This window comes from Dermacentor albipictus, chromosome 3, assembly GCF_038994185.2.
Source record: "Dermacentor albipictus isolate Rhodes 1998 colony chromosome 3, USDA_Dalb.pri_finalv2, whole genome shotgun sequence".
Classification (NCBI taxonomy): domain Eukaryota; kingdom Metazoa; phylum Arthropoda; class Arachnida; order Ixodida; family Ixodidae; genus Dermacentor; species Dermacentor albipictus.
In genome coordinates this window covers 141209400-141236052 of record NC_091823.1, presented here as the reverse complement: position 1 = coordinate 141236052, position 26653 = coordinate 141209400, and the positions used below count along the sequence as shown (strand labels likewise).

Genomic DNA, 26653 nt, shown 5'->3' with positions numbered 1-26653 from the left:
GGAATGATTCCGGAATAATTCCACGTTTTGCAAACCACGATATCAAATTGCAGCGGAATGGCAGTACCAGTCGAACAGATGGATTTGGAACAGAAATAATAGCCCGAGATTCAGGAATGAAGTTGGAATGGAATTGGTACATACTCCTGGAGCGTTAAGCGTTCATTTTATAACAGACTACAAAACTAATATATTTGTCAATTACGCTAAACTAGACTTGGCCACTTTTTAACATTCCCCACTTTTTACTGAATATCGGTCTTTTCAGCATCTACCTATAGGTGGCGGCCAATGCTGCTGTAGATACAAAGAATGTGGTGTTATGCAAATTCGACACTTTGGAAGAACAGAAAGCTTTTTTTGTTATTATGTTACAAGGTTTAAGTGCCTTTAAAGACATTGAATTTGGTTGCAAAAAAACTATTCAATTTAGCACAATCGATCATGCTAGGTTCATGACCCGGGGATGGCGTCGAAAAACAATGTAACAATGTAGGCAACGGCTGCAACCTACATCCATTTGGAACGCGCACCATGCTTTTTCGCACACTCTAGTATTCAGAAAGCGCCATAACAGGCAGTCAAGGAAATTTGCTTCGAAAAAAGAAAAATAATGCCGATTAAAAACAAGCAAGCAAGTACGAAACATGAACGGTCATCATGCAAAATGAATATGCGGTCGCTTTGTAAAGTTAAAGAATGTCAAATAGTACGTGCGCAAGCATATTACAGCCGACGTCTCTAAAAGACTTGCGCAGTTTCATTGGCCTCTGCTCGTACTTCCGCCGCTTTATTCGAAATTTCGCTTCGATTATGGCACCTCTGACAGAGCTTCTTCGGGGAGACCCCAATCTTTCCGCGTGGTCCCCGACTTGCGATGATGCCTTCGCGACGCTACGTCGCCTGCTCACAACACCACCGATACAGCGCCATTTCGATCCAACGGCTCCCACGGAAATCCATACGGATGCTAGCGGTGTTGGTCTTGGCGCAGTGCTCGCCCAGCGAAAGCCCGGCTGCCAAGAATATGTTGTTGCTTACGCAAGCCGTACTCTGACGAAAGCTGAAGCGAACTATTCCGTCACGGAAAAAGAATGTCTCGCGATCATCTGGGCCATCACAATATTTCGCCCATACCTGTACGGCCGGTCCTTCGATGTCGTCACCGATCACCACGCACTTTGCTGGTTGTCGTCTCTCAACGATCCCTGCGGCCGCCTAGCCCGGTGGGCACTGAGGCTTCAAGAGTACGATATCCGGGTTGTCTACCGCTCAGGCAAGAAGCACGCCGATGCCGATGCTCTTTCGCGCTCGCCTGTCCACGCCGACATTGTCAGTGTGTCTGTCCTAGACGACCCACTTCTCCCATTCGCTTCTGTCGACATGGCTTTGGAGCAGCGCAAGGACTCCTGGATTTCGTCTTTGATAGATTACATCTCTAATTCACCTGCACGCCCCCCATCCCGAGCGTTACGCCGACAAGCTTCGCACTTCAACATCCGCGACGGCATTGCCTATCGCCGTAACTACAGTTCCGACGGCCGCAAATGGCTGCTTGTAATACCTCGGCAGCTCCGTACTGATGTATGCGCCGCTTTCCACGCCGACCCTCAGTGCGCACACGCTGGTCTCTTCAAGACCTACACCAGACTACGTCATAGGTTTTATTGGCGTGGTATGTACACATTTGTGCACAAGTACATTCGCTCTTGCACAGAATGTCAACGCCGCAAGCCTGATCCTTGCCGCCCTTATGGACAAATGCAACCTTTGCCATGCCCTTCGCGGCCCTTTGACCGGGTTGGGATAGACCTCTACGGGCCTCTGCCATACACAGCTGCTGGCAATCGCTGGGTCATTGTAGCTGTAGACCACCTCACGAGGTATGCAGAAACGGCCGCTCTACCAGCCGCGACGGCTCGTGACGTCGCTTCCTTCCTGCTTCACGGCTTCGTTCTACGTCACAGCGCTCCCCGCGAACTCCTGAGTGACCAAGGTCGCGTCTTTCTCGCCGACGTCATTCAAGAACTTCTCGCTGAATGCCGCATCATTCATCGCTGTACCAGTGCATATCACCCGCAAACAAACGGATTGACAGAGCGCTTTAACCGAACACTTGACGACATGCTTTCAATGTATGTCGCCTCCAACCACACCAACTGGGACCTCATCCTTCCCTATGTCACGTACGCCTACAACACGGCACCCCAGTCAACGACGGGCTTTTCTCCCTTCTTTCTTCTATAAGGCCGCGAACCATCCTTTCCCATCGATACTATTCTCCCTTACCGTCCCGACTTATCAGAGGGTACACCGGCTTCCGAAGCCGTCCGGTATGCAGAAGAATGTCGGCAACTAGCTCGCTCCCTTACAACGCAAGAACAAGCGCTACAGAAATTTCGTCATGACGACGGGCGCCCCCACCACCAGTTTTCGCCTGACGCTCTTGTTTGGTTGTGGGTGCCTCCTACTTCGACACAAGGTGTCTCCTCCAAGTTCGTATCCCGATACCATGGACCTTACCGGGTTCTACGCCAAACTTCTCCTGTGAACTACGCTATCGAACCTCTGACGCCCCCTACGGACCTGCGCCGCCGAGGCCGCGAAATTGTGCACGTAGATCGGCTCAAGCCGTATCATGAGCCCTTCGTCCTCACCACGCCTTAGGCCTCCTGTGCGGCTCCGTCTTCAGCGAGGGGGGAAGTTGTAAGGAAGAAGTGCGCCGTGCCGAGTTCCGCAGCCGGATCGCCAGCGCTACTGAAGTGGGGCTCGGGCTAGACGCTGTTCCTGGTTTTGTACCGGCTAAGCCTACGCTGTTGCGTCTTCTTGTCCACGTCCTTCGTGTCGTCCACAGCCGTGTCGGACTTCTTTGCCATACACGTAACATTATTAGTAACGTTCTCAACTATTCAAAAATGCCTTTTCATTACAAAGCACGTAAGCGGAAGTAGTAAACAATAGTAGAGAAAGCACTTCATTAACTGCAATTGGAGTCGTCGAGTGATCCCACCATCACCATTCCGGGGAGTTAAAAAGGAGTGAATATAACTGGAACTTCCACTCTCTGCAATTCAGTGGGAATATTATGGAAGGCTACAGTACACTCCGCAACTGTGCCATACAGCACGTTCCAATAAAATATGTTATGTTCAAAAATGCAGGGAAAAAGAGTGCGTCGGCCGGGAATCGAACCCGGGCCACCCGCGTGGCAGGCGAGTATTCTACCACTGAACCACCGACGCCCTGTGGCAGGTTCCTATGCAGTTTTTGGATCATTCCGTTTTATCTCACAGCTTTTTTCAAAAGAAAAGGAGCTGCGTCGGCCGGGAATCGAACCCGGGCCACCCGCGTGGCAGGCGAGTATTCTACCACTGAACCACCGACGCCCTGTGGCAGGTTCCTATGCAGTCTTTGGATCATTCCGTTTTATCTCACAGCTTCTTTCAAAAAAGGGAGCTGCGTCGGCCGGGAATCGAACCCAGGCCACCCGCGTGGCAGGCGAGTATTCTACCACTGAACCACCGACGCCCTGTGGCAGGTTCCTATGCAGTCTTTGGATCATTCCGTTTTATCTAACAGCTTCTTTGAAAAAAAGGAGCTGCGTCGGCCGGGAATCGAACACGGGCCACCCGCGTGGCAGGCGAGTATTCTACCACTGAACCACCGACGCCCTGTGGCAGGTTCCTATGCAGTCTTTGGATCATTCCGTTTTATCTAACAGCTTCTTTGAAAAAAAGGAGCTGCGTCGGCCGGGAATCGAACACGGGCCACCCGCGTGGCAGGCGAGTATTCTACCACTGAACCACCGACGCCCTGTGGCAGGTTCCTATGCAGTCTTTGGATCATTCCGTTTTATCTAACAGCTTCTTTGAAAAAAAGGAGCTGCGTCGGCCGGGAATCGAACACGGGCCACCCGCGTGGCAGGCGAGTATTCTACCACTGAACCACCGACGCCCTGTGGCAGGTTCCTATGCAGTCTTTGGATCATTCCGTTTTATCTAACAGCTTCTTTGAAAAAAAGGAGCTGCGTCGGCCGGGAATCGAACACGGGCCACCCGCGTGGCAGGCGAGTACTCTACCACTGAACCACCGACGCCCTGTTTTTTTTTTATTTATTACCGGTTTTTTCGCAGAACGTGCAGTTTCAACACATTACAGTATTACACTTGCAATACAAACAAAAAGGAAAGAAAAGAGTAACACCATACAACAAAAGCCGTCTGTCCCTAATGGACAGACGTTGTCAACTTAAAATTCCTTCATGGCTGTCAGAGGTTCTAGCCTCCACAGCCATTCCGGAACACATTGTTGCATTTTCTGTATTTCTATAAATCGTGACATGCACTCTCTGAAATACACGCGAGCGGGCCTAGCATCAGGATCACAATAGTACCCTGCCATACGAGCCCGCCATATACAGTGGAGAGCGTTCAACATAATAAAATCATATGGAACCCCGTCATCATCCTTAATTGACAGATACCTGATCCCTTGGGGGTCCACCGGTAACTCTTTTTTCAGGGTTCGCTTTAAGACGTCCCAGAAAAAAAGCCCTCCCAACATTCCAAGAAAACGTGATCAATGGTTTCCTGCTTTTTACAGATTAAGCAATGCGTTCCCCATGGTACGGTACAACCTCGCTCTTCCATGAAAGTCTTCACGGAGAGCGTTCCGGTGTGAAGCTTAAAAAAAAAGGTTTTTACTCCTGGTGGCACCTCCATGCGTTTTACCCGTTTAAGTACATCAAGTCCTGGCCCTCCACTGTAAATGGCTCTGTATAACGGCACTGGAAAAACAATGTCACACACATCTCTATACAATCTTTTCCTTTTCACTTCGCAAAGGTAATCCATGGAAAACCGAACAGAAAGAAATCTCACGCTGTCGACCACTTCCTTAAAGTAGCCACGAAGTGATCCGGTAACGCTTGCCGTACTAACAACATGTGCCGGCAAAGCGCCGCTCAACCTGAGCTGGCATACGGTGCGCAGAAAAGGTTGGCGCACATCGCGAAAAAACAAGAATCGGTTTACAAGTTGTCTAACAAAAAGGTGAACCAAACCCACTCCCCCGTCCTTCACTCTTCTAAACAAATTTGTTCGGCTGCACCTTTCCCATGTTGACCCCCAGATGAAAACAGCAAACACTCTGTGCAGTCTTTGAACATTTGCTCTCGAACAATACAACGCTTGCATGACATAATATAACTTTGTGACAAAAAACATATTACATACTGTCGCCCTTGAAAAAATAGAGAGCTTCGCACCCTTCCATCTGTCCGCCTTTTCTTTCATTTCATCGGCTTGGCTCCTCCAATATTCATCGCTACTATTGTAGCTATTGAGAGGAACACCCAGATACCTCGTCGGCGTTTTGACCCAGTTGAGGTTCGCGAAATTGTCCGGTGCAGACACCCATTTCCCGTGCCACAGGCCTAGAGATTTGCCCCAATTTATTCTACTACCAGTGACATCACAGAAATGTTTCACTACCGACACTGTTTCCGTTACACTTTGTTTGTCTGCGCAACACACTGCAATGTCATCTGCGTATGCGAGCAACTTCACCTCTGTCGCTGCTAATCTGAAACCACGTATTTTTTCATTTCCGTTAATTACTACGCACATTGCTTCTATATAGATGGCAAATAAAAGCGGACTGAGGGGACAGCCTTGGCGTACTGAACGCATGATGTTCATGGGGGCCCCCAGAGACTTATTGACAATTAGTCTTGTTGTGCAATTCTGGTACGCCAAGGCCACGCCCTCACTGATGATGGAACCGACATTAACATGATCCAAGATGGCAAACAAAATAACGTGAGCGACACAATCGAACGCTTTCTCCAAATCGAGCTGAAGAACTGCAACGCCACCATCGGTGACGTCACAGCATTCGAGCACGCACCGCATCTGATGGATGTTAGAAAAAATGGACCGCCCCTTGATGCCGCACGTTTGGTGGTCTCCGACAATTTCCTTGATGACGCCTTGAAGTCTCGCAGCTAAAATCTTCATAAAGATCTTGTAATCAATGTTTGTTAGTGATATAGGTCTATAGGATGCCACGAATCTGAGTTTGTCTGTTTGATCGCTCTTAGGGATTAGTATTGTATGCGCTTTTCCAAAAGATGGGGGCAATAATTTCTTCTCATACGCTTCATTAAACACATCTGCTAACAATGAGGCCAGTTCTCTTTTGAAAGCCTTATATAACCCCGCACAGAGTCCATCAGGCCCAGGCGACTTGCCCGAGTTCAAATCGCCGATTGCCTTTTCAACTTCGTGCTCGGTAATGTTGCCTTCCAATCGATCTTTAGCGTCATCTCCCAGTCTCGGCATCCGCTGAAGAAAATCGGCTTTGAAACTCTCTACATTCGCTGCCTGAAATGCAAAGAGCGACTGGTAATACTGAAAGAAGGCGCGTCCTATGCTTTCGTTGTCGTCGACAACAACCCCGTTCATTAAAATCTTATCGACATGGTTTCGCCGTCCGTGCGCCTTCTCGAGTCCAAGCGCCCTTTTTGTTGGCGTCTCCCCCGCCGCTAATGCATCTGCTCGTGCTCGCACGATGGCACCTTGATAGCGTTCTTTATCGAACTGTTCCAGCTTTTCCTTGACGCTCCGCACATCGTCTTTGTACAGACCAGGCTCTCTGCACTCAAGAGTTATCAGCCGCTGAAGTAGTGTTCGCAAACCCTTTTCTTTATATTCCCTCTCAAATTTGAGGCAGCTTGACCTTTCTAAGGCTTTCATTTTAACTTCTTGTTTAAAACATTCCCACTTTTCAGCTATTGTTTCAGCTGCATCTTCTCGTATTCCATTAATGGCATCCCGTACTGCCTTTACAAAAGATTCATCATTTAATAACAAGGCATTCATTTTCCACATCTCCCAATTAAACTCATGTTTGCGTTTCCCTACACCGACATTACATATTACGAGACAATGATCTGAGAACGATACGGGCACTACAGAAAAACCGTGGCAGCTTGGAATTGTATCCAGCGAAATGTAGATTCGGTCCAACCGCGCATGGCTACTGCCCTGAAAACGTGTAAAAGTCACGTCACGCCCCCCTTCCAGACACTCAAAAACGCCATCGAGTTCATTTTCACTGATTAGTTTTGACAAGACTTCACTGCTTCTGTCACGCACACCGGCATTATTGGCTCTGTCTCTAGCGCTCATTACACAATTGAAGTCTCCTAACAGCATAACGCGCTTATCGCATCGAACATGCTGCGAAAGGTTCGAAAAGAAACGGGCACGCTCTTCCACTGAATTGGGTGCATATACGCATATGATGCGGAACTGAAATTCGCACAAAACAATATCGCAAAAAACAATCCTTCCGGACTGACAAGAAAAGGTACTTTGAATTTTCAGTCCAGGCAGTTTCTTCACAAAAAGAATGCACCCCCCGGCCGTGCCTAACGCATGGCTTACCACCGCAAAATACCTAGTCGTGAAACGGCGCACCATGCTCCCGGTCTCCTCCTCGCCGTCAACCTTAGTTTCCTGGACGGCTAGTACGTCGATATCATGGTCAGTGACTAACCGTAGGACCTGACTTTGCCTACGACTAGCCCCAACCCTCTCACGTTTAAAGTGGCAATATTAAGGGACGGTATCTGAGCCATGTTGAGCTAAAGAGAAAAGTAGGCCCGGAGCATGGTGCTTACCGTTCACGACTAGCCCTCGGCTAGCCGCCTCCGGGACCTCCCGGTTTCCCGGCGTTGTTTGTGGCCGGCACTTTGTCCGCAGGCTTTCGCTCAGGTGGGACATTCGGCTTCGGTTTCAAGCTCGTCCGCCTCCCAAGTGGTGTCTTTGTCGGCGGCCCTTCGCTGGTGCTGGTCCCACTGTCGTTGCGGTCCTTAGTCTGGTCATGGGGGCGCTTGACTGGGGCACCAGGAGTCGAAGTCCGGTCGCCGTCAAGGACGGCCCCGTCCTGCTGCATCGCCGTCGTGCCGTTGTCGAGCGAGTCTTCACTCCTGCTCCGCGTAGACGGGCCCATAGCGGTCGCGACCTGTGCCGTCCCACTCGGCTTCAGGGTAGGCTCAGCCACCTTGCTGTCTACGGCCGAACTCGTCGTCCCACTGGCTGTCGCTGTAGAGACCGCGTCTAGCGTTCCTTTAGCAGCGTCCTCCGCCTCGGCCACGTCCATGACATGCTCTGCCGCAACGTCGCAAGTTACTGGGCCTGTTACGGTGGCATAAGACCTTACGCAGTCAGCGTCGACGTGGCCGAAACGTCTGCATAACGTACAGCGGGGGACTCTGCACTCACGGCGGACGTGTCCCGTGCCGTGGCAGCGCAGGCACTGCATCGGTCGACCGGGTACGACGACCAAGGCCAACTCGCCGCCGACGCGTATCTGATGTGGCAGGTCCTCCACTTTCATGCCGCTCTTCAATTTCAGAATGACGGTCCTGGTGGTTGAGGTCTTCGTTGTCATGCCCTCGACGCGCCACCGCTCCCGGCTCACCTCCTCCACCTTGCCGAAAGCCGCGAATGCCGTCCGAACGTCCTCGTCGGCAACGCCGTACAGCAGCCAATGAAGTCTTAGCTTCACCTGCTGATCCTGCGGGTCAACGATGACGCACCGTCGTCCCTTAACTTGAAGTTCCTTAAGGTCCAGAAGCCTCTTTGTGGCAGTCGCATCGCTCAGGGTCACTGCCCAGACGTGGTTGATCTGGTACGCCCCTATGCATACCACATCAGGCAGCAGGCCCGTCGGCAGAATGGCGTCTCGGAAATCTTCCACCTTGTAAGGTCTGGCGCGAACATCACCGTGCAAAAAGACGGTGTTAATAACAACTTGTCCTTTAGGCAGTTGCGGCAAAATAAAGGCATAATCCTTATCGTCGTTTAGCCTGGATCCGCGGCCAGAAGTGGCCGCTGTCGCTGCTCCACTGGAGCCCATGATTCTGCTGACCGCTCAGCTCGGCTGCCGGAAGCAGAATGACCACCGACGCCCTGTGGCAGGTTCCTATGCAGTCTTTGGATCATTCCGTTTTATCTCACGGCTTCTTTCAAAAAAGGGAGCTGCGTCGGCCGGGAATCGAACCCGGGCCAACCGCGTGGCAGGCGAGTATTCTACCACTGAACCACCGACGCCCTGTGGCAGGTTCCTATGCAGTCTTTGGATCATTCCGTTTTATCTCACAGCTTCTTTAAAAAAAAGGAGCTGCGTCGGCCGGGAATCGAACACGGGCCACCCGCGTGGCAGGCGAGTATTCTACCACTGAACCACCGACGCCCTGTGGCAGGTTCCTATGCAGTCTTTGGATCATTCCGTTTTATCTCACGGCTTCTTTCAAAAAAGGGAGCTGCGTCGGCCGGGAATCGAACCCGGGCCAACCGCGTGGCAGGCGAGTATTCTACCACTGAACCACCGACGCTTTTTTTTTATTTATTACCGGTTTTCAATATAACAGCGCACATATGAATTTCACACTAATGACACAGATGCAAGCCTCTTGGAAGAGAAAAAGGAAGACGAAACAAAAAAGCGCCAGACAGCCGTCCATCCTCATAGGAGTGACGTTGTTAAATTAAAAGTCCTTCATGACTGTCAGAGGTTCGAGCCTCGACAGCCAATCCGGTACACACTCTTGCACTTTGTGCATTTCAATAAATGAGGACATACACTCTCTGAAATACATACGCGCTGGCCGAGCGTCGGTGTCGCAATGGTACCCGGCCATGCGAGCTCGCCATATAGAGTGGAGGGCATTCAACATAATAAGATCATACGGCACTCCGTCTTCATCTTTAATTGGCAGATACCTGATCCCTTGGGGGTCCACCGGTAACTCCTTTTTCAGCGTTCGCTTTAAAACGTCCCATAAGAAAACCGCCGCCCAGCAATGCAAGAAAACATGATCAATGGTCTCCGGCTTCTGACAGATCAAGCAGTGGGATCCCCACGGCACAAGACAGCCTCGTTCTTCGACAAAAGTCTTCACAGTGAGCGTTCCTGTGTGGAGCTTAAAAAAGAAGGTTTTAACACCTGGTGGCACCTGCATTCGTTTCACCCGTTTAAGGACGTCTTGTCCTGGCCCTCCACTGTATATGGCTCTGTATAACGGCACAGGAAACACAATGTCGCACACATCTTTATACAGTGTTTTCCTTTTCACGTGACACAGATAATCGTTTGAAAAACGAACTGAAAGGAAACGCACACTGTCGGCCACTTCCTTAAAATAACCACGCAGTGTTCCGGTCATGCTTGCCGTACTGACAACATATGCAGGCAATGCGTTGCTCAACCTGAGCTGACATACGGTGCGCAAAAAAGGATCGCGCACATCGCGAAAAAACAAAAAGCGGTTGACAAGCTGTCGAACAAAAAGATGCGCCAAGCCCAGCCCCCCTTCCTTCACGTGCCTGAACAGATTTGTTCGGCTACACCTTTCCCAGGTAGAGCCCCAGATAAAAACCGCGAACACTCTGTGCAGCTTTTGCACGTTTACCCTTGAACAGTACAACGTCTGCATGACATACCACAACTTCGTAATAAAAAACATGTTACACACCGTTGCCTTAGCGAAAATCGACAGGTTGATGCCTTTCCACCTTTCTGCTTTTTCTCTAGTTTCTTTTGTTTGGTTCATCCAGTATTCGTCGCTATGTTTGTAACTGTCCATGGGAACACCTAGATACTTGGTCGGGGTTTTCATCCAGTTCACATTTGCAAAATGGTCCGGGGCGGAAGACCACTCTCCGTGCCACAAACCGAGGGACTTCCCCCAGTTCACTCTACTGCCCGTCACACCACAAAAACTTTTCACTACGCTTATCGTTTCCGTTACACTTTGTTTGCTTGTACAACATACTGCGATGTCATCTGCATATGCCAAGAGCTTGACTTCTGTGTCTGCCAAATTATAACCGCGTATTTGATCATTTTGAATTATGGCCAAACACATAGTTTCTATGTAAATTCCAAACAAAAGAGGACTGAGGGGGCAGCCCTGACGCACAGAACGCATGACGTTAATGGGGGCCCCCAATGATTTATTCACAATTAAGCGTGTTGTGCAGTTCTGATACGCCAACGCCACTCCCTCAGCGATGATGGAACCAATATTAACGTGATCCAAAATGGCAAACAAAATCTCATGCGAGACACAATCAAAGGCTTTCTCGAGGTCGAGCAGAAGCACTGCGACTCCGCCCAAAGTGACGTCGCAGCACTCGAGCACGCACCGCATCGTGTGAATATTCGAAAAAATCGACCTTCCTTTGATCCCACACGTTTGGTGATCTGCCACTATGTCATGTATGACGCTTTGAAGTCTGGCAGCCAGAACTTTCATAAAAACCTTATAATCAACATTGGTTAAAGATATTGGCCTGTAAGATGTTACTAGCCTAAGTTTCTCAACTTGGTCACTCTTAGGGATGAGTATAGTATGAGCTTTTCCAAAAGAAGGCGGCAAAGTTTTGTTATCATACGCATCATTAAATAGCTCTGTTAGTAACGGCGACAGTTCTTTCTTAAACGCTTTATATAAACACGCGCCCAGACCGTCCGGTCCAGGTGATTTGCCTTGGTTCAAATCATCAATCGCTTTTTCAACTTCACGTTCTGTTATTTTCCATTCCAATCGTTGTTTTGTATCGTCACTCAATCGCGGCATGCGAGATAGGAAGGCCCTTCTGAATTCGTCTATATTCACTTCTTGAAACGCAAAGAGTGACTGATAATACTCTCGAAACGCTTGGCCTATGCTCTTGCTATCGCCGGCAACTGTGCCGTTCCATAAAATTCTGTCGAGATGATTCCGTCGAGCTTGCGCTTTTTCGAGTCCCAGCGCCCGTTTAGTGGGCGTCTCTCCAGCTACTAATGCATTTGCTCTTGCTCGCACCATCGCACCTTGATACCGTTCCTTGTCAAGCTGCTCGATTTTTTCTTTAATGGCTCCTACATCTTGCTTATACGTCCCAGGCTCTTCGCATTCCAGCGCTATCAGCTGCTTAAGTGTCTTTCGTAAGCACCTTTCTTTCATTTCCTTCTCAAATCGTAAGCAGCTCGATCTTTCTAAAGCTTTCATTTTTACGTTTTGTTTGAAGTATTCCCATTTCTCTGCTATTGTTTCACTGTTTTCTTCACTTACTTTCCTGACTGCCTCACGTACTGCCTCTACAAATGGCTCGTCTTTTAGTAGTAAGGCATTCCTTTTCCATAGTTCCCAATTAAAATCTTGTTTCTTCCTCTCCGTGCCTATATGACATTTCACAATGCAGTGATCTGAAAACGATACTGGTGCCACCGAATAACTATGGCACTTTGGAATTATGTCTTGCGATACGTATATGCGGTCTAACCGCGCATGACTACTACCTTGGAATCGTGTGTACATGACTTCCCGCTCCCCCTCCAGGCACTCACAGACATCGTCCAGTTCATTATCACTAATTAGCTTAGTCAGCACACTACTGCTTTTATCGCGAATACCAGCATTATTGACTCTATCCCGAGCCCTCAAAACACAATTGAAATCCCCCAACAAAACCATGCACTTATCGCTGCAAATATACTGAAAAAGGTTCGCGAAAAAAGAAGCGCGTTCTTCCACAGCATTCGGTGCATATATGCACATGACTCTGAATTCCAATTCACGAAAAATAAAATCACAAAAAACGATCCTTCCGGTTTGACATGAAAATACATTTTTAACAACAAGGCCAGGCAGCTTCTTAACAAACAGTACACAACCGGCGGACGTCCCTACTGCATGGCTCACGACCGCATAATATCTAGTCGTGAAACGCCGCACCATGCTCCCGGTCTCCTCCTCTCCGTCAACCTTTGTCTGCTGGACAGCTAGAACGTCTAGGTCTTGGTCAGTGGCCAACCGTAGGACTTGGCTTTGCCCACGCTTGGCCGCCAACCCTCTCACGTTTAGTGACTGAACCACCGACGCCCTGTGGCAGGTTCCTATGCAGTCTTTGGATCATTCCGTTTTATCTCACGGCTTCTTTAAAAAAGGGAGCAGCGTCGGCCGGGAATCGAACCCGGGCCAACCGCGCGGCAGGCGAGTATTCTACCACTGAACCACCGACGCCCTGTGGCAGGTTCCTATGCAGTCTTTGGATCATTCCGTTTTATCTCACAGCTTCTTTCAAAAAAAAGGGAGCTGCGTCGGCCGGGAATCGAACCCGGGCCACCCGCGTGGCAGGCGAGTATTCTACCACTGAACCACCGACGCCCTGTGGCAGGTTCCTATGCAGTCTTTCGATCATTCCGTTTTATCTAACAGCTTCTTTGAAAAAAAGGAGCTGCGCCGGCCGGGAATCGAACCCGGGCCACCCGCGTGGAAGGCGAGTATTCTACCACTGAACCACCGACGCCCATACGGTACGACCCCAGATGCTTTCCTGGGATACCGTGGATTCAGCTGCCTATTGCTCGGCTGAATGTAGGTCACTGAGCCATGCGATCGCCTGTTCGAGAAAAACCTGCTTCAGCGTTGGACGCATGGCGACATTGCGGGAACAAAGGCTTCCTCGGTCGCCCACAACGCCATTTGATGGATCGTTCAAAAAAAGAACAGAGTTCTGTTATCGTGCAGCCTGGCTACACATTCAAGACAACGCATATTATGTATTTTTCCGTCTACGACGAAGGCCTGCAAAATTTCCTTTGGCGTGACGCACGACCAGAAGAACGGCGCTTCAGAAAGCCAGGTTTTCCTTGCTTGCCGCTTTATGTAAAAAGGATGCTGCAACTATATTACAGGCTTTTGGCAAAATAGCGCCAGTGAGAGAACGTCTGTTATACGCAATAAAGACATGCGTTACGATTCAGTACACAAAACTTGAAAGTCTAATGTCGACTCATGCGTTACTTCCCGAGCACAATTAGATCTTTCTTTATAGAATACCCCCCTATAGTAAGTAGACTGCACGATGTTCTTAAATTTCTGGCAATAGGTATATACGGTATAATATTTGGCTTAACCGTAAGAGCGGTGCATGTGTGATGTGGAGAGGGCTGTTCTGTCCCCTCGTGCGGCAAGTTACCTTCCTGTGCACTTTCACATTTGTTTCTCATTAAATCGAAGCATTTTTTGCCTTTTCCCGGTTTGATGTGGCAGCGGGGGGTTGTTGGGCAGGTCGACATATCGGCGGATATATTTGTAGATATATATGCAAAGCGTATATGGAAGTACCAGCCAAGTTGTTTATATATACACTTGTGTGCTGACCCGGATATGCGCACCTCTGTTCTGCGTAACAACAACAAAAGAAAGAAAAGGATAACTTCTTATATAAAATCTCAATACACAATGTCGGCTCACAGATGTCTCCCAAGCACGGACACCGATTTGCTAACACAAAATATGGTTAAATATATTTCGCGGCTTCCTCGAATTGCTTTATTTGCTTTGACTTGGCTATTCTATATATTTCACTGGGGGTGTGTCCGTTCATGGTCGATCTTCCATTATTAGAACGTCCCACTGTGACACGAATGATAGAGAATCCCGAAATATTGCCCGATACGTGTCGCACAATTATTTGTTTATTCATTTACTGATAAAATATTTATTTAGTAAATAATTTATTTACTAACACCTTACAGCCCTCTGCGGTGGCATTGAGTAAGGGGGGCAATATTTAAGTGCGCATCTAATTTACACTAAAGGTCTAACATTTTATAAAAAATAGCTTATAGGGTTGTACGTGCCAAAACCACGATCTGATTACGAGGCACGCAGTAGTGGGGGACTGTGCGGAATGATCTTGACCACCTGGGGTTCTTTGACGTGCACCTAAATAAAAGTATACGTGTATTTTCGCATTTTGCCCCCTTCAATATCCAAAAGAAGAAACCGCAAAAAAAAAGAATTCGTAAATACACACAACGCTGGACAATATTAAACTTGTATAACCGACAAATGTTGATAACAACACTAAATACCTCCTACCTACCCGCGTACCTAAAGAAGTAAAGCTAGGACATAATATAATATAGAGGTTGCATCATTGAAGAGGGGAAAAGTACTTCAAAAAGAGAAACAAAATAGACAATAAAGGAAGACGGCATATGTAATCAATGGGAAAATATAAAACTAAATGGATTTGGAATAATGACACGTGCGACAACGAACTGCACATCTTCACGCTTTATCAGCAAAATAAAGCGTGAATGGGGTAGGGCGTCTCGGAATGTGTCACACTTCGACTTGCATCAACACCCTCTAGAGAACTTGCTGCTTGCACGCGATGCTGTCCGGGTGAGAATTCCACAACTGGACAGCACGTGGAATTCCAGAGTAATCGAATACACGAGTTCATCCGTAAATGATTGAAATGATTGAAACTGAAATCGAGCGGGGTCATTTCAGGCCTGCTAGTGTTTTTCGAGTGGAATAAATGAAGTGGTTAAACAGTGATAACCACCTGCCATCGTCACCATCCTTCCCTCGACAAGAATCATGCACCGCCTTCGTCCTTGTGACAAGATACAATGGACGTTAGGTGACAAAAGGGGCGTGCCATATTAAGAAAAATTCTTCAATGGAAAAGCGGCCGCCACTTGCGAATGCAATACGGTACCTGAGGCAGGATCCGACGCAGCGCAGGCATTTTTTCTTTACTATTCGGACCGATGAAGAAAGACGAAATATGGGGCGAGGCGGGGACAGGGATAAAAAGCCGGAGATAGAAAGCATGCTGCCTCCGGTCCATCGCAGTCACCGACAGGCTGTTAATCCAGCCGTCTATCTCTTGTGTGCGAGCAGCCTTTGCTAATTCGTCCAATTTACATTTGAGGGCACTAAAAGCGCGGCGCGTTAGCGGGCAGTCACGTGGTATTTTTTAAAAATTTCGCGCAGTTTAAGAACGGCAGAAAATAAATTTAAACACGTCAGTTATCATAGCATAGACGAAATAATCCGATGTGTCTGATCAAGCGCTGCAACTTTTGTATATTGAAGATCTTTCGCAAGAGTAAATATTTAGAAATGTGATTAATTAATGTTTGTTAATTACCCAGCTTCTCATTATGGAAAAAATATCATTGCGTACTCCATACGGCTCAGAGCAATACTGCGGCAATTCGACACGCGTAGCGCCCACGTCTCTTTCTTTGATAATTGGCCCTAATTAGCTGAAACACCCTATATATATATATGTATAAGGGAAAAGTGCTGTAGGTCCGATGCATCATAGGTAGTTAAAGAAACGAAGGCGCACAATTACAAAAATTACATTCTGAATGTATCTACTTTGCGGCCGTGCCATGGCCTTCGTCAGAATAAACACAGATACACGCGCGCACCCGCATTTGTGGGCATGCGCACTTGGCATAATCACCAGTACATGCAAGCGTACACTTGTAAATAATAAAAGAAGAAAGTGCAGCAGTAAGTGTAAGTCAAGCACGATAACTGATATGTACGAGATATCATTATGGTACCTCGATGATTGTGCATGTAGTTACAGAATTATATGCATTGCGACACGACACAACTAGGAACAAATTGATTTGGCATGCTTTATCAATTCTATACAACAACATACGCATCAAGATATGGCAGAAAGGCATGACATTTTTCCTACGCTCTCGTTGATACCGGATGAAACAGTGTTAAATTTATGAATGAGAGAGGATTCTCGTACTTCTCGATCATTGTGCGATTTGAAACCTGATTGTGTTGCTGTTACATTGATGTTTTCAAGCGTATGACCTGGCAGTCGAACATGTTTAGATAAAGGAAGGTGCGGCAAACTGTTAATGTGTGCTTTGTGGTTGTTGAATCTGATACGAAAAGATGTTTCAGTCTGACCCATATTGCGCATATGACACACTGAACATTCAAGCAGATAGATGATGTTAGTACTGTCGCACGCGAAGTCGCCGTTGATCTTAAGAGAATAATTGGATGCTGTGCTTCTAGCAGTTCTTTGATGTCATATGTGTAAAAAACTTGAGGACGGGGTTTATTGCAGGAATGGCAACCAGCAGGAGCAATGGCTTTAGCCTTGCAAGAGGTTACTAGGTCACGCAGATTCCTAGAGCGACGATAGACCACTGTTGGCGATTCCATGAAAATGTTTTTAACACGGTCGCTTTGTGTCAGTAAGTTATAATGCTTCCTGAAAATGTGCGACACATTAGGAATAAGTGCCGAGTATGTTAGGATAAGGTTAATTCGTGAAATTGGTGTCGATCGCTTATCCGTGCAGATGAGTACTTGCCGGTCGAGACAGTCGGCCCATTTAAGGGCATCGTCAATTATTTGTGAAGGGTATTTCTGTACGGTTAGTGCGTTACGAAGCTGGTTACAGTTGCGGGTGAATTCACTGTCATCCGAACCGGATAGCTTGGCTGTATGGAATGCTCGTTTTGCAATGTTTGACATGGCTGCTTTCGAAATGCAGATATCGCTGTCGGTCAGTGGGCTTTCTGTAAAGATTCCTCGTTAAGTTACCATTGCACAGAGAGACCCAGACGTCAAGGAAGATTATGCTGAGCGGTGAATAGGAATAGGAAAAGCGAATTGACGGTGTGGCGCCGCTAAAGTCAGCAATGAAGGAAAGTAATGCAGCTTCACCTTGGTGCCAAATTAAGAAAATGTCATCGATGAAGCGTTTGTAATACAATGGTTTGAGGTCACGAGTAGCGAGGAAATTGTTTTCTAGCATGCCCATAAGAATGTTAGCATAATTCGGACCTATTTTTGCGCTCATGGAGGTACCAATAGTTTGAACGTAATGTTCACCGTCGCAGTCAAAGTTGTTAAGTTCAAAGATTAGTGTTAGAATTATGCCAAGGGTAGAATCGTCGATGTGTTTGTCATCTACAGAGTCGTTATATGCGCGCAGTACATATTGAATCCCATCTATATGGGGAATGTTCGTGCACAGCGACAGCACGTCTAGTGTGACTAGAAGAACATCGCTTGGAACACGCAACTCAGCGATATCAGAAAGGAAGTTGTTAGTATCTGATATAAGAAGAAAATTTAGGAGGAATTGAACTGATAAGGTCATCTACATAGCGGGACAAATTTTCTGTGACGGTACCTATTCCTGAAACTATTGGTCGCCGTTGTTTGTTTTCCTTATGGATCACACACACACACACACACACACACACACACACACACACACACACACGCACGCGCACACGCACACACACACACAAACACACACACACACACACACACACACACACACACACACACTTCGTCGGGCTTGGTGAAATTACATAGTCCACGCGTAGTATACACTGCTGTGAACGCCTCAGTACGCGGAGCGTGGAAAAAAAAGAAACGGGTGCACAGTGGAGGGCGTGTTTGATGGCCAATAACACCGCTTCTGTTGAATGCATTGAAGTACTTTTTTTGCGGCAACGTCTCCCTGAAATAGACTACTTTCAGTTCAAATGCCTTTCTCCACTTCGATAAAAAGTGGTTCAGCGCCAATTTAATACTAGTACGCTTTGTATAAAAGCGCCTATCTACCGTCTAACTCGGCGATAGAATTTTTGAAAAGATCTGGAAGAATTCCTTGTGAATCGAAGTGGTACCAATGTTAAGCTTGTTTTCTTTAGTTTTCTGGAGTGTCTTCAGCTTCAACACATATAAAGCGAAGTAATCTGATTGTGCTGGAAAAAAAATAATAATAAAGCTAGACAGCGAACCCCTCATTCTAGTAGAACGGATTGTCTTTAAAAAGAAAAGAAACTGCGTCGGCCGGGAATCGAACCCGGGCCACCCGCGTGGCAGGCGAGTATTCTACCACTGAACCACCGACGCCTATGTGAGATAGCTCCAGATGGCTTCCTGGGATCGCGTGGATACAGCTGCCCATTGCCCGGCTTAATCTAGGTCACTGAGCCGGCGAACGCCTGTTGGAGAAAACCTGCTTCCGCGTTGGACGCATGGCGACATTGTTGAAACAAAGGCTTCTTCGGTCGCCCACAACGCAATTGGATTGATCGTTCAAAAAAAGAATAAAGCTCTGTTACTGTGTACTCCGCTTCTGTAGAACGCATTGTAGTCCTTCCTTTATTTCTTGTGGCAACGTCTTTCTCAAATATCCTATTTTCTCTTCGAATACCTTTCTTCACTTTGATAAAAAGTGGTTCAGAGCCCCTTTAATACTTGCGTGCTTTATATAAAGGCGCACATGTACCATCTAACTCGGCGATGTAATTTTCGGAAATATCTGTGAGAATGTCTTTTGAATCAAAATGGTGCCTCAGGCAGTCAAAATTGAGCTTCTTCTTTTCACCTTTCCGGAGTGCTTTCAGTTTCAATACATGTAAAGCGAAGTAATGATCTTGTGTTTTAAAAGAATAATGATAATAAAGCTAGACCCCGAACTGCTCTTTGCTGTAAAATGTATTGCCTTTAAAAGAAAAGAAACTGCGTCGGCAGGGAATCGAACCCGGGCCACCCGCGTGGTAGGCGAGTATTCTACCACTGAACCACCGCCGCTTTTTTTTTTATTTATTGCCTGTTTTATAACAAATACACGATTCACAGCTATTCTCCGCTGCGAATACAAAACAAAAAAGACAGTTCAATGTGCGGGTGTACCTTGTCGTTTAATTTTGGTTTAAAAAGGCTGAATGTTTGCAAGCTGTTCAAATGCTGTTAACCACTCAGGTGGTTCGCTGAGTGCTTTAAACGCTTCGGGAATGTACAATACATTTTCAGCAAAATATTCTATGGCCGGTTTTGCGTCAACATCCTCATTACGCACCGCCATTCGTGTTTTCCACACGCTGTGCATGCAGAGTAACATCACCATATCACATGGCACGCCTTCTGTCTCTTCAAACGGTAAAAAACGGATTCCAAAAGGTGTTAAAGGAAATTCTTTTTTTAGTGTCCTTTGTAGAATGTCCCAAAGGAAGACTGAGTCCCTGCACTCCAGAAAAATATGCTCCATTGTCTCCAGTTTCTGACATATCTGGCAATTCACACTCCAGGGTACAAAGATCCCCTTCTCCTGCAGCCATGGCTTGACAGGAAGCGTGCCAGTGTGTAGCATGAAAAAAAAAGTTTTTGTTGTTGCTCTTACAGGCATTTTCTTAACTCTTTTTAAGACATTCTGCTCACGCCCCAGTGCATATACTGCATGGTATATTGGTACTGGACACATGATATTAACTAAATCTCGGTATAATCGCATTCTTGCGACTGTGTTCAGGTATTCCAAAGAAAAGTGCACTTTTAGAAAACGGAAAGAGCTTATCACTTCAAACAAAAAACCTCGGACAACCACTTGACGTATGCCATACGACGTCACAACATATTCTGGCAGTGCGTCACCTAATCGCGTCTGGATAACGCACCGCAAAAAACAATCGCTTTCGTCGCGCAAGAACATGAAGCGCGACACAACTTCTTTCAAAAATAAATGCGACAAACCCAACCCTCCTTTCTGCACAGCGTGAAACAGATTCACTCGACTCGTGCGCTCCCATCCTGATCCTGTTTGAACCGCACCGATGGCACCGGCTGTTGGAATCTCAGCGCGGCCACCAGCTGTTGGAACCTCAGTGCTGACGCCCGTTATTGCAACTGGGTCGCAAGCCCCAAGGGTAGCGTTGGCCTGGCGGCCTGGGGCACACTAGAAGCATCCGAAGGTCCCAGCAAAGCATGAGGCGACTGCTAACAGAACAACTTGTTTATTCTAGCATCGCAAAGAGCGGGCGGTCAGGTCGACCGAAGTAGAGAGACGGGAGAGCACGTTACTCAACAGAAGAAATCGGAGCCTCTCTCCTGGCGTCCGGGGGCAGCTGCTCTTATACTCTTGGCGTCGCGGGCAAGAAGGAAGGTCATGGGACGACACCACGTGACAGCGGCGACGGACGGACTGAGAGACACGTTGGGACAAGGAGGTGACGCATCAGACGGGCCGGCGCCGGTCAGACCTCCTCGCTTCACACTGGGGGAGCTCCTCTCCCCGGCTGCCGCGCTTTGACAAGCGTGGGCACACACACACACACGCACACACAAAGACACGTGGCACTGAACATGCCGGGACGCGCTCGGCGGGGATGCGTCGCGGCCGCTCCGAACGGGCCGAAATGTCCGCCGCTTGGAACGAAGCCCCGGCGTCCGTTGAATCCGCGCCGGCTACAGCGCGCGTCATAGGCGAAACGTAACAGACCGCCCCGCCGGGGGAAGGAGATCCCGATGGTCAGGGGACTGCATCCGCTGTCCGGAGGGATGTCGCTCGATGATGCTCATTACCGAAGTCGGTCGTCCCTCGGCGTTTCTTGAGCGCAGCGCACCGAGAAGGCCTCGTTCTCACGTTCAGGTTCACAGAGGACACTGCAAAGTGACTTCGGGAGAGTTCTCATTTTTCTCTCGTTCCCAGCAAGCGTTAGAACTACGCCGAAACTCAGCCGCTCAGTCAGCAAGCACGGCACAACCCTCACTAAGCCATGCCAGGCTCTTTCCCCTTTAATACTACTGCCTAGTTCCTTACAGTAGTCTAGCAGCACTCAGAACGCGTCCACAAATCGGAAAATTGCACTAGAAAGCACATTATCACTTTGAAACACTACACAAAAGCAATATGTTAAAAATCCTGCCTCAGGAAGAAAAACATCAATAACAAACAATTTTGAGGCTGATTCCTACGTTAGGGGCTTCGACTTAAGCCATCGGCGTTACCGTTGAGACTCCCCTTTTTGTAACGCACCTCAAAAGATTGTTGTTGCACAGCAAGGCTCCAGCGCAGCAGGCGGCCATTTGTGGAACAGATGGTCTGCAGCCATTGGAGAGGGCAGTGATCCGTTTCGAGGCATGCGAAGCGGAGATCGCAGCGAGCGACCGTACACTAGCTCAGCTGGCGAAAACCCCGTAGCCGCATGCGGCGCGGTCCTCAATGCAAACATCGCCCAAGGCAGAAACAGCTCCCAGTCAGTTTGTTGTTCAAACCACAATTCTCTCAACACGCGCTTCATGACGGAGAGGAGCTTCTCAAGGGAATTCGACTGTGGGTGGTACACTGAGCTGTGTAACAGCTTTACCCCGCACCTTTCGAGAAAGGCTGTCGTCAAAGCGCTCGTAAACACTGTGCCCTGATCTGATTGGATTTCCGCAGGAAAACCAACTCGCGCAAATACGGACAGTAGTGCATTGACTATCTCAACTGAGCTGAGTTCTTTAAGCGGCACTGCTTCAGGGAACTTTGTCGCTGGGCAGATCACAGTCAAAATGTGTCTGTACCCCGTGGCTGTTACCGGCAGAGGTCCCACTGTATCAATAACGAGACGTCTAAAAGGCTCCGTAATGATAGGTACCAACTTCAACGGCGCCCTCGATTTGTCCCCTGGTTTGCCCACCCGCTGACAGGTGTCGCATGTCTTCACAAAGTGGTCTGCGTCCCGAAAACACCCTGGCCAATAGTACTCTTGCAAGAGACGGTCCTTAGTTTTCTTAACTCCTAGGTGTCCGGACCACGAACCTCCATGCGACAAGCGCAACAGATCCTGACGATAGCATTGAGGCACGATCAGCTGATCGAACTCCACTCCCCTGCGGTCTAGATACTTCCGGTACAGGACCCCACCTCTTTCCACAAAGCGAGCATTTTTCTTGGCGATACCTTCCTTGACAATGCAGCGTATGTTTTCTAGGCTGCCATCCTTCTTTTGCTCGGCTATCAAAGCCGACCGGCTGACTTTTAGCAACCTATTAAGTCCGTCTGACGTAGGCGCGATGAGCAAATCTGCAGATATCTCTTCTAACTTTCCCGCATCGGGCATTTCCGCTCCAGTATCTGTTGCCTTTAACGCTACAGACTCAGTTTTATTCAGCTCGGGCGTGCTCTGAATATCAGCTTGCTGCGCCTCTGACCCTTTCTCATCGTTTGACAACGTCGGCCCCGCAACTACTGCCTTTGCAGCGAGCTCCCGAACCTTCGATCTGGTTAAGGCCTGAACGCTAGCCTCACCAAACAAAAGCCCCTTCTCGCGCAGGAGGTGATCGGACCTGTTCGAAAATAGGTACGGGTACTGGGGGGGCAGCATAGATGACACTGCCGCCTCCGTCTCAAGTGCTCCGAAAGGTCCTTCAATAAGCACTTTTGCTACGGGCAGACACACGCTGTGAGCTTCCACGGCTTGCTTGATCCATGCGCACTCGCCCGTGAACATATGGGGTTCTACGTAAGAGGGGTGAACTACATCCATTGTAGCTGCGGAATCGCGAAGCACTCGGCACTCCTTCCCGTTCACGAGGAGGTCTCGCATGTAAGGCTCGAGAAGCTTCATGTTCTCGTCAGTGCTGCATAATGACAAAAACACAACTTTTGTTTTTGTTTCTGGACACTGCGCCGAAAAGTGACCCGGCTTCTGACACGTATAACAAACGCGCGCTTGCCTCGTCTCGAACCGCTTTCTGCGTTCGGCTTCGGCTGCCGCCGTCTCCTTACGTTCGGTCGGACTGCTTTCACTCGCGTCCGCACTACGTATGTCCCCCTTTGCTCTCATGGGCGTGAACTTCGGCCTCTCAAACTTGGAGCCAAATTCACCCTTTTGACCGTCCTTAGCTCCGCGAGCCCGACGCGTCACAAACTCTTCGGCTAGCTCAGCGGCTCTAGCCACCGTACTAACGTCTGGCCTATCCAAGACCCAGTACCGCACGTTCTCAGGTAACCGACTATAAAACTGTTCTAGCCCGAAACACTGCAGAACTTTCTCGTGGTCACCAAACGCTTTCTCTTCTTTGAGCCACTCCTGCATGCTTGACATTAGCCTGTAGGCAAACTCTGTATATGACTCACTTTTGCCTTTCTCATTTTCTCGAAACTTCCGACGGAACGCCTCCGCTGACAGCCTGTACTTTTTTAGCAGACTCGATTTCACTTTGTCGAAATCCTCTGCCTCCTCTCTATCCAAGCGAGCGACTACGTCGGCCGCCTCGCCGGGAAACAAAGTGAGCAAGCGCTGTGGCCACGTTTCCCGAGAGAACCCCTGCTTCTCGCACGTTCGCTCAAAGTTAACCAGGAACAAACCAATGTCCTCTCCAAGCTTAAACGGCCGCATCAGGTCAGTCATTTTAAACAATACTCGTTCTCCTGCACCGTGTGCCTGACTTCCATTACGAGCGCATTCCATCTCCACCTCGAGACGCTTCATTTCCAAAGCGTGTTGACGGTCGCGCTCTTCTTTTTCTTTTCGTTCGTTTCGTTCAAGCTCATCTTTCTCTCTCTGTTGCTGTTCTTTAAGTTCGCGTTCCTGTCTTTTTGCCGTCTCCCTCTCCTCAATGGTCTCAAGGCATTCCGACAGCTCGTCATCCTCAGCTCCTAACTCAAGAATAGCCCTTAGCAGTTCTGGTTTTCTGAGTTTGTCTGAGACATCCAGACCCAACTCTCTTGCAAGCTCCAACAATTTCGGTTTGCGCAACGACTTCAAATCCATGGCTGCTCTGAATGCTGCTTTCTCTACTGCCTACTATTGTCTTGCCGCAAACTAACCCGGCAACAACGACAACCACAATTACCAGCTCTGTTTCTGACACTAACAAAAGCCTGGCAAAACTCAGAAGAAGAAAGTCCCGCACTCACCAAACCTCGCAGCCAAGAATTCAGCGCAGGCGTTCCGCTGCAGGCAACCAGTCATCACACAGGGCTCGTTGCACTGCTCCCGGATGGTCGTTGTGCTGCTCAGCATACAGTCAACCGCATATCTTCGCTGCTGGCCTCCGTTGTCGCCATCCCACCGCTGGCAACCAGATGTTTGAACCGCACCGATGGCACCGGCTGTTGGAATCTCAGCGCGGCCACCAGCTGTTGGAACCTCAGTGCTGACGCCTGTTATTGCAACTGGGTCGCAAGCCCCAAGGGTAGCGTTGGCCTGGCGGCCTGGGGCACACTAGAAGCATCCGAAGGTCCCAGCAAAGCATGAGGCGACTGCTAACAGAACAACTTGTTTATTCTAGCATCGCAAAGAGCGGGCGGTCAGGTCGACCGAAGTAGAGAGACGGGAGAGCACGTTACTCAACAGAAGAAATCGGAGCCTCTCTCCTGGCGTCCGGGGGCAGCTGCTCTTATACTCTTGGCGTCGCGGGCAAGAAGGAAGGTCATGGGACGACACCACGTGACAGCGGCGACGGACGGACTGAGAGACACGTTGGGACAAGGAGGTGACGCATCAGACGGGCCGGCGCCGGTCAGACCTCCTCGCTTCACACTGGGGGAGCTCCTCTCCCCGGCTGCCGCGCTTTGACAAGCGTGGGCACACACACACACGCGCACACACAAAGACACGTGGCACTGAACATGCCGGGACGCGCTCGGCGGGGATGCGTCGCGGCCGCTCCGAACGGGCCGAAATGTCCGCCGCTTGGAACGAAGCCCCGGCGTCCGTTGAATCCGCGCCGGCTACAGCGCGCGTCATAGGCGAAACGTAACAATCCCCACACGAACACAGCAAAAACCCTGTGCAACTTTTGTACACACACTCGGGATATACATAAAACTTTCAACATATAAAACACTTTAGCGACAAGAAATAAATTGCAGACAGTGGCTCTCGTGAATATTGACAGATTCTTGCCTCCCCACTTCGTTGTTTGTGCTTTAGCCCGCTCAGTTTGTTCAGTCCATTGCGTCGTGGTATCGCGATAGTATTCCAAAGGAACACCAAGATAACTGGTTGGCGTATCTGTGAACGGTACTGTTTCTAACACTGCAGGCCGGCTGTCCCATTCACCGTGCCAGAAGCCTAAGCTTTTTGGCCAGCTTATGGCACTCCCCGTTAGACTGCAATACTTTCTTGCATCCTTGACTGCCTCCCGAATGCTCTCTTGGTCAATGCAAAAAAGTGCGATGTCCTCTGCGTAAGCTAGTATTTTTGCTTCCTAAGTTAAAAGACGGTAGCCGCGAATGTTTTCGTCTTCTCGTACCTTCAAACAGAAAGGTACAAGAAAAATCGCAAAAAGTAAGGGCGACAAAGGGCACCCCTGGCGCACACTGGATAATACTGGTATATCTTCGCTGAGTCTTTTATTGATTATTAGGTGAGCGGAACAGTTCTCATAAGCGATGGCTACTCCGTCCTGAATCACTTCGCCTACATTAATGTGTTTTAGCAGGGCAAGAAGTATGCTATGAGCAACCCTGTCAAAAGCTTTTTCTAGGTCTAACTGAACCATTGCTACACATTCGAGGTTCGCATCACAGCATTCCAATATACTCCTAGCGATGTGAATATTCGACAATATTGTTCTATTCCTGATACCGCATGTTTGGTGTGGGCCTACAATGGATTTAATAACTGACTGCATCCTTTTTCCGAGTACCTTCATGTAGATTTTCTAATCCGAATTCGTAAGACTTATGGGCCTGTATCCAGCGAGATTTCAGCTCTACCGTATCGGTGGTTTTTGGTATAAGCACAACATGACTTTTTCTGAATGATGGCGGCAAGTGCTTAGTTTCATGAGCTTCTGATATTACACAGTGCAGTATCTCGCTTATTTCGGCCTTGAAAGTTTTATAGAAAGCTGCTCCTAGGCCGTCTGGTCCAGGCGCCTTTCCTTTACCCAAGTCTTCTATGGCTTCTGTAATTTCTTTCGCAGAGATCGGTCTCTCAAGTCCCTCTTTTATTTCGTCTTGTAATTTTGGCAGAAGTGTTAGAAAGGTGTTCACAAACTCTTCTG

The 26653-nt window shown here is 48.6% G+C and overlaps 1 protein-coding gene and 15 non-coding genes across 16 annotated transcripts in view; all 16 read right to left on the bottom strand.

Moving 5' to 3' along the window:
* The window catches only part of LOC135905341 (endothelin-converting enzyme 2-like), a 194736-nt gene that overhangs the window by 64492 nt on the left and 103591 nt on the right, over window positions 1-26653 (bottom strand). The window lies entirely within an intron of this gene.
* On the bottom strand, window positions 3172-3242 carry TRNAG-GCC (transfer RNA glycine (anticodon GCC)). Its single transcript has one exon. It is a non-coding gene; the product is annotated as a tRNA-Gly (tRNA).
* Window positions 3316-3386, bottom strand: TRNAG-GCC (transfer RNA glycine (anticodon GCC)). The gene has a single exon. It is a non-coding gene; the product is annotated as a tRNA-Gly (tRNA).
* On the bottom strand, window positions 3458-3528 carry TRNAG-GCC (transfer RNA glycine (anticodon GCC)). Its single transcript has one exon. It is a non-coding gene; the product is annotated as a tRNA-Gly (tRNA).
* Window positions 3600-3670, bottom strand: TRNAG-GCC (transfer RNA glycine (anticodon GCC)). The gene has a single exon. It is a non-coding gene; the product is annotated as a tRNA-Gly (tRNA).
* On the bottom strand, window positions 3742-3812 carry TRNAG-GCC (transfer RNA glycine (anticodon GCC)). Its single transcript has one exon. It is a non-coding gene; the product is annotated as a tRNA-Gly (tRNA).
* On the bottom strand, window positions 3884-3954 carry TRNAG-GCC (transfer RNA glycine (anticodon GCC)). The gene has a single exon. It is a non-coding gene; the product is annotated as a tRNA-Gly (tRNA).
* On the bottom strand, window positions 4026-4096 carry TRNAG-GCC (transfer RNA glycine (anticodon GCC)). Its single transcript has one exon. It is a non-coding gene; the product is annotated as a tRNA-Gly (tRNA).
* Window positions 9049-9119, bottom strand: TRNAG-GCC (transfer RNA glycine (anticodon GCC)). Its single transcript has one exon. It is a non-coding gene; the product is annotated as a tRNA-Gly (tRNA).
* Window positions 9191-9261, bottom strand: TRNAG-GCC (transfer RNA glycine (anticodon GCC)). The gene has a single exon. It is a non-coding gene; the product is annotated as a tRNA-Gly (tRNA).
* Window positions 9333-9403, bottom strand: TRNAG-GCC (transfer RNA glycine (anticodon GCC)). Its single transcript has one exon. It is a non-coding gene; the product is annotated as a tRNA-Gly (tRNA).
* TRNAG-GCC (transfer RNA glycine (anticodon GCC)) lies at window positions 13008-13078 on the bottom strand. Its single transcript has one exon. It is a non-coding gene; the product is annotated as a tRNA-Gly (tRNA).
* TRNAG-GCC (transfer RNA glycine (anticodon GCC)) lies at window positions 13152-13222 on the bottom strand. The gene has a single exon. It is a non-coding gene; the product is annotated as a tRNA-Gly (tRNA).
* Window positions 13294-13364, bottom strand: TRNAG-UCC (transfer RNA glycine (anticodon UCC)). Its single transcript has one exon. It is a non-coding gene; the product is annotated as a tRNA-Gly (tRNA).
* TRNAG-GCC (transfer RNA glycine (anticodon GCC)) lies at window positions 18711-18781 on the bottom strand. Its single transcript has one exon. It is a non-coding gene; the product is annotated as a tRNA-Gly (tRNA).
* On the bottom strand, window positions 19395-19465 carry TRNAG-ACC (transfer RNA glycine (anticodon ACC)). The gene has a single exon. It is a non-coding gene; the product is annotated as a tRNA-Gly (tRNA).